This window comes from Bos grunniens, chromosome 20, assembly GCF_055505025.1.
Source record: "Bos grunniens cultivar Pamir isolate PY7600 chromosome 20, Bosgru_T2T1.0, whole genome shotgun sequence".
In the NCBI taxonomy this organism is placed as follows: domain Eukaryota; kingdom Metazoa; phylum Chordata; class Mammalia; order Artiodactyla; family Bovidae; genus Bos; species Bos grunniens.
Window position 1 is genome coordinate 545590 of NC_141184.1, and position 9609 is coordinate 555198.

Below are 9609 nucleotides of genomic sequence, written 5' to 3' on the forward strand. Positions count from 1 at the left end.
GAGTAAACTCTTCCAGATGCTGTGGAAGAAATCACAGAAATCTTATATGCACTGTTTTAGGGAAGAGGGAAGAAAAATGTGATACTTCACAACTTGATTTATGAGATCAGAATAGCTTCATAAATATCTGACCACGGATAGGAACATCACGGCAATCTCTGACATGAGCACGAACATGAAAGAGCTTTAATATTAGCAAATCACAGCAGAATACAGATGGCTGTGTGGTGTGTTTTATACGGAAATACACCACAGCCAACTGAATTATAATCCAGAGGCACAAGAATGGTAAAACATTAAAAAGGAAATCAATATATAATCATATGAAATCAAGCAAAAATTTCTGCAGCACAGGTGAAGCCTGAGGACATAACTGACGGAAACACCCTGGTCCTAAAAAGACAGACAGCAGTGACGTCATGTACCCGAGGCGCTCAGAGCTGCCGACGGTGGGGCTAGGAAGCAGGCGGAGGGGCCGGGAACCAAGGGCAGAGGGAGTTACCGCGTAAGGATAAAGGTTTCAGCTGTGCAAGGTGAACAGTGGTGGAGACGGTGGAGGTGAAGGTCACACCGTATTCTGAACAGAGAGCACACAGGTCAGTCGATGAGCTGTCTGGACTGACCCAGGAGAGTCAGCACTGCCACGTCATCCTCTGCCGGGAACAAGAGACAGGAGCAGGCTCTGTGGGGCAGCGGGACCAGAGAAGGAGACGTTCTTGCTGATACCGACTCGGACACGAGGCGTGGATGAGGCCCGGGCTGGCCTGCACCAGGGGGAGCCAAGCGCAGCCCCGTGTGGGGGCCCGCTCTGTCCTGGGGCATGGCGGACATCCACGGAGGAGGCTGCCCCGGCCAGGCAGCAGTGTGAACGCCGCTGCCCCCGTGGGACCCCCACCTCACACCCTGTGCGAAATGAGGAGTGTGGAAGAGCCCCAAAGGGAAGGCACAATCCTCGCAGCTAACAGAAGATGTCAGCCTGTCTTCACCACCTGAAAGCCACAAACGGCAACATGGAAACCTACTGCGTTTGCCTGCATCAAGGTTAGACGTGCGTGTTCCATGGAGGACAGCCTATGAATGAGCTGTTTCCAGCGTCAGAACCTGCGGGGGTCTGCCCCCCAGACCCCTCCAGAGCTCCTGCCGCTACCGGGCAAGGAGGAGCTGGGACGTGGGCAGAGGACGCGGGTGGGCAGGTCACAGGCGGGCTTTCAGGAGGGTGAGCAGCCTCACAGGTGAGTGGAGGGTGGTGGTCATTTCATGCCCACTGGCCAGGGTGGGGAGGGGAGGAGGTGGGGGCAGGGAAGCCCTGCAGGGTGTGGGGAGCATCGCCCAGTGGGGACTGGCATTGCAGCTTCTGGTAGGCAGCTGAGCAGACCTGGGCAGAGGGTGCTCACCCTGCCAGGGGCACCGTCTGGGGTGCAGGCGTGGGGGGTGGCTGGTGTCACCGCCGCCTTCTCTGTGGGGGGAGGAGGGTGGGGTCCCCGCCTGAAGGGACAGGTGAGGTGGTGCCTAAGCCACCCACATGGGCAGTGAGGAGAGGGTGCCCCAGCCTGTGCGAGGGGCAGCCCCAGGCCCTGCCAGCCACCATCTGCGGGCTAGGATCAGACAGGTTTGCTCCGAAAACCCCAGGCTGACCCAGACACGGTGGTCTGAGAAATCAGTAAACCAACTGAGTGGACGACAACACAAATCTGGACGTGGCTTTAAAACAGTGTCGACTTTAGAAAATTAGCCACTAAGAGTAAGATAAATCACAGACACCAGTTACGGCACTAGAGTCAGGTCAGGCAACACCTGGTGTGTGTGCGTGGTTCTTACACAAACAAGCGGGGAAGGCAATGGCACCCCACTCCAGTGTTCTTGCTGGAGAATCCCAGGGACGGGGCAGCCTGGTGGGCTGGCCTCTATGGGGTCGCACAGAGTCGGACACGACTGAAGCGACTTAGCATAGCATAGCATACACAAACAAGGACTTGCCCGGTCGCAGGGTGGGGTGAGTGGGACTTGCTGGAGGGATGGATGGGGGTGGGCAAAGCAGTGTCGCTGAGCCAGAGGTGACCCTCGAGGGGGACAGCACACGGGCCAGACCTGAGTGGTTCAGTGAACTTTGCGTCCAAGCTTGGGAAGTAAGCAGAGGGCAGAAGCTAAACCATCGGGATTAGAACAAAATACAGACGTTGTCGTCAATGTACTGGTTGTGGAAGAAGACTCCAAGAAGAGATCAGTGTTACCTTCCCCCAAAACGGTTTTAAAAAGCTCTGTCTCTTCACGCCCAACCTGAAATGCCGTCTTTACCAGCAGTAACTGCGGAAACCCTGGGATCCACTGCTGACTTCACCGTCCTGCCCCGCGGAGCTTCTTATGTTTTAACACCTTTTAGGGAGAGTCACTCTTCTGGCTCTTTTTAAGATTCCTTGGCTATTATTGGATTCTTGCTTTTTGCTCTTTTTTTTTTTAACATAAACTTAATTATTTTGTTGCAAGTTTCCAACAGTGCCCCTTGGGGTTGGCTTTACTGGTTCTCTGAAGGGTGTTCAGCTGGACTCCCCTCCTTCCCATGACATCAAGGCCTCTGAAGGGTGGGCTCGCCGTGGCCCAGCCCCAGTGGTGGGCCCCGTGGCTGCACCTGTGGTCTCACATCCGGCAAACAGCAGCTCTTCACAGTGGGGGCCACTGGGGCCCCTTGTCAGCTCGAGACCCCGTCCTTGTCCACGCAGCCCCAGTGGAAGGCAGAAGGGGGCACCACGGTCTCAGGTTGGGCATGCTGGTGCCTGGGGGTGGGTGAGAGAGCCCCCAGCTCAGAAGCAAGGAGCCCGCTTCCTGCTGGTGGGAGGCTGGGTCTCTTCCCCAGTCAGGGAGCCTCTGCAGACAGTTGCCAGGAGAAGGGAATGGTACCCCATTCCAGTGTTCTTGCCTAGAGAATCCTGTGGACAGAGAAGCCTGGTGGGCTGCCGTCTATGGGTCTCACAGAGTCGGACATGACTGAAGCGACTTAGCAGCAGCAGCAGCAGCCAGGATCAGGTGTGGCTGCTGGAGGGGAGGAACCAGCTGGGTGAGGACCCTCCCCATCAGTCCATCCACAGGGACCCTCGGGGAGGCTCTTGGGGACCCACATTCTCACGGCACAGTTGCTTTGGGTTTTCTTTTTTCCTGTGCATTTGTGGATACGTCAGGCATTCCTTCCCTACGGCAGGGATGACAAGGGCAATTCTCAGGGAACCGTCCACTCTCCCCTGAACGGCCTTCAGTGGGGAAGCCATGAGCTCTGTGGCCGGCCGGGTCATCTGCTTGTTTTGTGGGCTCGACCTGTTTATGCTGCCTTTGAGAACAGGAGTAAGTCAGGAGCGTCCTGGTTCTCCTGACACGCACGCGTCCTTCTCCTCCTGACTCTGGTGGAAGTCATTTCCTCTCATCACTGACAGGCTGTAGCACACGTGTCGTCGGGGGAACTGCCGGCCACTCCCCGGGGAAGCCGCAATGACAGGTCTGTAAAAACTGCCGAGTGGGACGTTTTCAAATGAAGGGCCCGACTGTGCTCATCTACTTCGGTGCCGTCTTGGCTGGAGGGCCTCGTTACACACTTGCCTGGAAAACAATGCATTCTTCTCTCTTCTCCCGGGAGCGCTGCGGCCGCCCTGGCATGGCTTACAAAGGGCCCTCTGTGGGGCTGTACCCACGGGTGGCGGGACGCAGGTTAAGGGGGCATGACTGTCTCCTCTCCCTGCCCCCAGCTTCCGCAGGCAGAGCCCGACGCGCAGGGCCCTGACTCCCTCTGCAGACCCCGGGTGGGGGTGCAGGGCTGTGGGCTGCCCAGGCCCATCAGGGCAGAAGGAGCAGGTGTGGCAAAGGCCCCGAGGGGGTCGCAGCCCCAGGGGCCATGGTGTGGACGGGGCAGCCACGTCCTTCCCACCCCGCAGACTGAACGTAGGCGCCAGAGGGGAACGCGAACCTTGACCCGTACTTCATGTCAAAAACAAAAATACATTTAGAAGAGATCTGAAAGACACAGGAAAAGGCCCTCATGGCCCAGAGGCACATCTCTCAAACCAGAGAAAGCATGACTTAGGAAAAAAAAGAAGGACGAACGGGGCTTTATGGGAGCTGAGAGCTCCTGTCTGTCTGAGACCCCAGGGAGGAAGCCCTGCCCAGGCTGGAGGGACATGCGACACGCGGTCTGAGGAGCGGCCGGAGCCCGTGGGCATGCTCGTGGCTCATCCTGAGGTCTTTCCAGCCCACAGCGAGGGCCCTGTGTCCTAGTCACCCGAGGATGCAGCCTGGACCTCAGTGGTCCTCTCTGCAGAGGCCACTGGCTGGTGGAGCCCCAGGGGCGGGAACGGGGGGGTCCCCGGGTGAGACAGCTGGCGTGCCCCGCCCCGGGGCTGCACCCCCAGATGGAAGCTGCACCTCCAGATGGGGGCTGCACCACGGCCCCAGGTGGAAACCAGAGTGGAGGCCAGCCGGCCGGCCAGGGTGGAGGAATGGACAGAGCAGCACCGGGTCCACGTCCCGGGGGCTGGCCCACGGTGGCCACTGACAGCGGGGCCCGGGAGCCCACACCACTTCCGTGTCCAGTTACCGAGACACCCAGGGGGCTGCAGGTGCTGGTCCTCCCGGGGAGCATCACCTCGTCCCAGCGGCACGGCCTCGCCCCACCCTGCATGCAGGGCTGTTTCTGGCTCTGAGCTGCTCCTGCAGGTGAAACAACTGGGAAACAAAAACACAAGCCATAGGCGCTCTCAAGGGCAGACCCTCTCTTGCCGTGTTCAGATCAGGGCCCCCAGGGCCGCAGGGAGCCGACCCACGCTGCCCGCTGCGCCAGGGATCTGCACCCCAAGCCTTGGCCTTGGGGTCCCCTAAACAGAAGCCAGCAGCATCTCTCCCCGGACACGGCTCAGCCCCCGGGACGCTCACTGCATGTGCCCTCTGTCTCTTTGTTCATCTCTGTCTCTCTCTCTCTCTCTGTCTCTGTATCTCTCTGTCTCTCTCTCTGTCTCTATCTCTCTAGGAGGATGTGACCCTGGGTTATCTCTGTGGTCTGGTGCAGTCACAGGGGTCCATTCGGGCAGTGGCGGAACAGGAGGCAGAGTCTAGGAGACACTGGGCCGTGAGCCGTGGGCTGGGAGGGGTGTCCAGAAGCTGGGCGGGATCCCCGGGGTCCAGCCAGCACACCCAGAGCGGAGCCCACGAGCCCTGTTTCCTGTGGCCTCCGGAGCCGCGGGGCAGGAGACGTGCTGTCTCACAGCAGCCCCGGGCGCTCACCACTGGTCGCCAGGAGCTGGCCCTACGGCCCATCCGGATGGGGCCAGGTGGGCGGGGAGGCCCGGGACAGCCCTGCATGCCCTTGTCCCTCGGGAGCCACCCCAGTCCAGCCTCGGGGCCCCTCCTGCCAGGCCAGCCCAGGGCTCAGTGGGCTCCCGGGGTCAGGGTCTCCATCTCCAGGGCCCGCCTGGCCCCACGCCCAGCTGACCCCTGGGGTCTGTCTGCCCATGGCGGTCCTCACGTTGCCCTGGCGTGTCACACGCGCATCCACTCTGGGTCCAAAGTGCTCTGCAGTTGCCACCGGTGGGCAGGGAGCTGCCCTGCGGGGCTGCCCTCCAGGGGTCAGAGGCCCACACCGCCCAGCCTGGCCAACCTCCGACCCCAGCTTGCCCCTTCTCGCGGGACTCAGAGGAGCCCACAGCTGCCAGGGGGCGTCCCACAGGGCTGCGGGGAGGGCGGAGCCACACTGCAACCCAGTCCAGGCCCCCTGTCCACCCTGTGCTCTGGGCTCCAGCTGGCGCAGGGGTGGGGGCAGCCCCAGGAGACGCAGGGGACAATGGATTCACTCAGCCAACCCAGCTGACAGCCCAGCATCTGCCATCTGATGCTTGGATAAGCACAGAGCACTTAGCTGCAGAGAGGAGCAGGCTCTGGAGCGACCCTGTCAGGGACGAGCCTGAAGCCGTCGGGAAACAAGCCGGGCACACACTCCCCGCCTGTGAAGTGCCCGGAACAGCAGTCACAGGAGGTGGGGGGTACAGGGGACCGGGGACCGCCCAGCTTCTCCCGGCTGAGACAGCACTCCAAACTCGCCCTGTCCGCTCTCCCAGCCTCTGGGCCGGGAGTCCCCATCCTCGGCATCTGCCTCTGGTCCTGGGGCCTCTGTCCACTGCCCAGGCCCCTGGTTCCCCCGCCCTCACTGTGTACAAGGTGCCGTCAAAGCACATCTGCAGCTGAGAAGGAAATGACCGCTTTTCTTTCCCTCCTGCTTCTCTTGGGTCTGGACTACTCGTGTCTTTAAAGCCAGAGAGAGGCTCTGCTTCTTTCCCTCTACTGAGAGAGGAAAGCCCACCCTTCCCAGCCTGGCCTGCATGGCTGGTTTACGGAACCATCTCTGAAGACAGAGGTCGGCCCTGGGCCATCCCTGCAGACAGTCCCCACCCCAACTCCAGGGTCTTCTCCAGAGGCAGACCTGCGGCTGGGGTCTGAGTTCCAGCCCTCGAAGCTCAGGCGTGGTCGCCGGGCAGGGCGGGGGCCGGAGCCTGTTGCTGGGGAGGACTTTGGCCTGGTGGCCTGGCGTCATGACCTCTGTGTCAGCGCGCACCCTGTGCATTAGCGGGGAATCTCGGTGCTTCTTCTCTTTGGGACTTGAAACCAGGTGAATGATAACGCTGTCCCACCACGGCCACCGCCTTCGGCCGTGCGCTGGTCTGGAGAAAGCAAAGCCTGACGCGCCTCCCGGGTGTCTATTTCAGGAACACCCTCCCCTCGGCCCCTCGCCCTGCCAGGAGCTGCAGAGCCAGTTGGTTCCCTTAGAACCAAAGCGGACCACTGAGCACGAGTTAACCAGCTCACCTGTCCTCTGAGCAAGGCGCCCCCGCTGAGGGCCCTGCGTCCAGCCCCACAGCCACGTGGCTCACTCCCTGGAGAGAGGGGCCCCCACTCTGCTCAGGCCTCTCCTCAAACTTGCGATTTTTAAAGTTTTTCCCCATCTGTTAAAAAGACATGTGTTTATTGTAAAGGAATAAAAAGTCCAGAACTGAAACAAAAGTCTCCCCCCAACTCCACAATAGGAGTAATTTCTGCTAACAATTTATTATGGGTCTTTCCATAATTTGGAAATTTTCTCCACGCAAATGCAGATAAAATTATTTCTGCACAAGTGGGATGGATCATGACAAAAATACGCTATGAGACCGGCTGCATTTTTCACTCAACGAGGCATCCTGGACATTCTTCCTCAAGAGTCAGCCCAGATCCTGACGGTTTAGGAGCTGGGGGGTAGGGGGTGGGGGTCCTACCCTGCGGGGGTCCTGGTGCTGGTTCCCACCGGGGCCACCTGTTAGAGGTAGGGATGCGGCGAGGACATGCGGACGTGCACACACACTTGTGCACACACACACTTGTGCACACCCCCCAGTGTGTCTGTGGGAGCGCCCAAGAGCAGGCCCCTGCTTCTCCCTGGAGTGCTGGGCTTGACGAGGCCATCGTGTTCCAGTCCCAGTGTCCCCCTCGGACAAGGTGGCCTGCTGGGAGGAGGGGTCATAGAGCCCCAAGGCCCCCTCCTTCTCCATCACGTCGAGTCTGGTGCCCACCCTGGACTCGATGCCTCATCACCAGTATCAACTGAACGCCCCCGGGCTCGGCACTCACTGTCACTGGCATTAACTGTCGTCAGGGGCCAGCGCCGGGCAGAGGGTGTGGGTTTCTGAGGGGTGGACAGAGCACTGGGCCGCTCCTGGTTCCTCCCAGGTGGCCATGAAAGAGGGGCTAAGATGACCTCTCGGTGCCCAAAGATGAATGTGACGCCTGGAGCCGGACTCCGCCAGGCTCCTTCCAAGCGTCCCCATTAGGACGGCCACTGTGACCCTGGGGCAGGCCCACCAGGTCTGAGGGGCCGGCCCTGACCACCCAGGGGGTCAGGAGGCCCCTCAGTGGGACCCACGTGGCTGTGCCCCGGGAACTCCTCCGAGGGCCCGAGGGCCCCAGGGCTCGGCCATCGAGAGGCAGGTGGCCTGACAGTCACGGAGCTGGGTAGTGTGCCCCTGCCGGGATCACTCTGCTCCCTGTCACGCGCAGGGAGGAGGGACGCTTCCCCCGGCCTCCTCGTCCCCATGGTCATCCTCCTCTGCTTTCTGCCTCTTTCAGGGAATTCTTCTGGGCGGTGCTTGCTGAATAGTTCCCAGAAACCAGCCTCCAGGCGGTGAGAGCCAGAGCAAGGTTTTCCCTGGAGCCCCGGGGAGCGAGACTGCAAAGAAAGTCTGAGGGGCTCCCAGTGAGGCCCACCTCCACCCGAGAAGGTCCTGCTTTCTCCAGGAGGACTGAACACAGGATGCAGCACCTCGGCCAAGGGTGTCCAGCGGGAGACTGAGGACCTTAGCGAGCAGAAGGCAGCACAAGGGACCCGCCCCTCCCCGCTGACCTCAGGGCCAGGCCAGAAAAGACCAGCCTTTCCCTGGATGCACAAGAGCCATGGGCCTTCGCCACCCCTCCAGCCCTGGCTCCCTGGTGTGGGGGGAAGGAGACACGTGAGGAAGCCACACCTCTTGAGAGCCCCGCTTCGTCACCCCAAACAGGGAAACCGGCACAGTGGGACGGAACACACCCTTGCGGCCCCTGAGAGGACACTTCAGGTCCAGGGACCATCAGCTGTGGTTTCCTCATGCTGCCCACCCCCTTATGAAGGCTGATGTCCACTTGAAAACCGCTCAGGACAGCTCCCTGCCCCGACCAGAATCAGCCTGGTAAGTCCAGGTTTCTCCTACGGAATCACATGGGGACTCCTCCTCTAGGCTGGATTTGAAATATCCTCAGTGTCTCCCCTAGACCCCCACCTCTGGCATTTAAACTACTTGATTTATAACATTTCTATGACCACGTGCCATGGACTGGGTGCCGTGTCCCCCCAGTTCATATACTGACCACGTGCCGTGGACTGGGTGCGGTGTCCCCCAGATCATATACTGACCACGTGCCATGGACTGGGCACTGTGGCCCCCCAGTTCATATACTGACCACGTGCCGTGGACTGGGTGCGGTGTCCCCCCAGATCATATACTGACCACGTGCCATGGACTGGGTGCCGTGTCCCCCCAGTTCATATACTGACCACGTGCCGTGGACTGGGTGCCATGTTCCCCCAGATCATATACTGACCACATGCCATGGACTGGGCACTGTGGCCCCCCAGATCATATACTGACCACGTGCCATGGACTGGGCACTGTGGCCCCCCAGTTCATATACTGACCACGTGCCGTGGACTGGGTGCGGTGTCCCCCCAGATCATATACTGACCACGTGCCATGGACTGGGTGCCGTGTCCCCCCAGTTCGTATACTGACCACGTGCCGTGGACTGGTTGCCATGTCCCCCCAGTTCGTATACTGACCACGTGCCGTGGACTGGTTGCCATGTTCCCCCAGATCATATACTGACCACGTGCCGTGGACTGGGTGTCGTGTCCCCCCAGATCATATACTGACCACGTACCGTGGACTGGGCACTGTGTCCCCCCAGTTCATATACTGACCACATGCCGTGGATTGCGTGCTGTGTTCCCTGCCGGGTTCATTCAGTCACTCGTCCACCCATCCAGCAAGTGATTTCTGAGAACCTGTCCTGTCCGGG

The 9609-nt window shown here is 60.3% G+C and overlaps 1 long non-coding RNA gene across 2 annotated transcripts; it reads left to right on the forward strand.

Moving 5' to 3' along the window:
* Positions 1–367: 367 nt before the first annotated feature.
* Positions 368–8844, forward strand: LOC147350014 (uncharacterized). 2 transcript variants are annotated; one of them, XR_015149103.1, is made up of 3 exons: positions 368–1232; positions 3423–3484; positions 8128–8844. It is a non-coding gene; the product is annotated as an uncharacterized LOC147350014 (long non-coding RNA). The 2 variants fall into 2 exon arrangements; XR_015149102.1 differs by having other exon boundaries at positions 368–3484.
* The last annotated feature ends 765 nt before the right edge of the window (positions 8845–9609 follow it).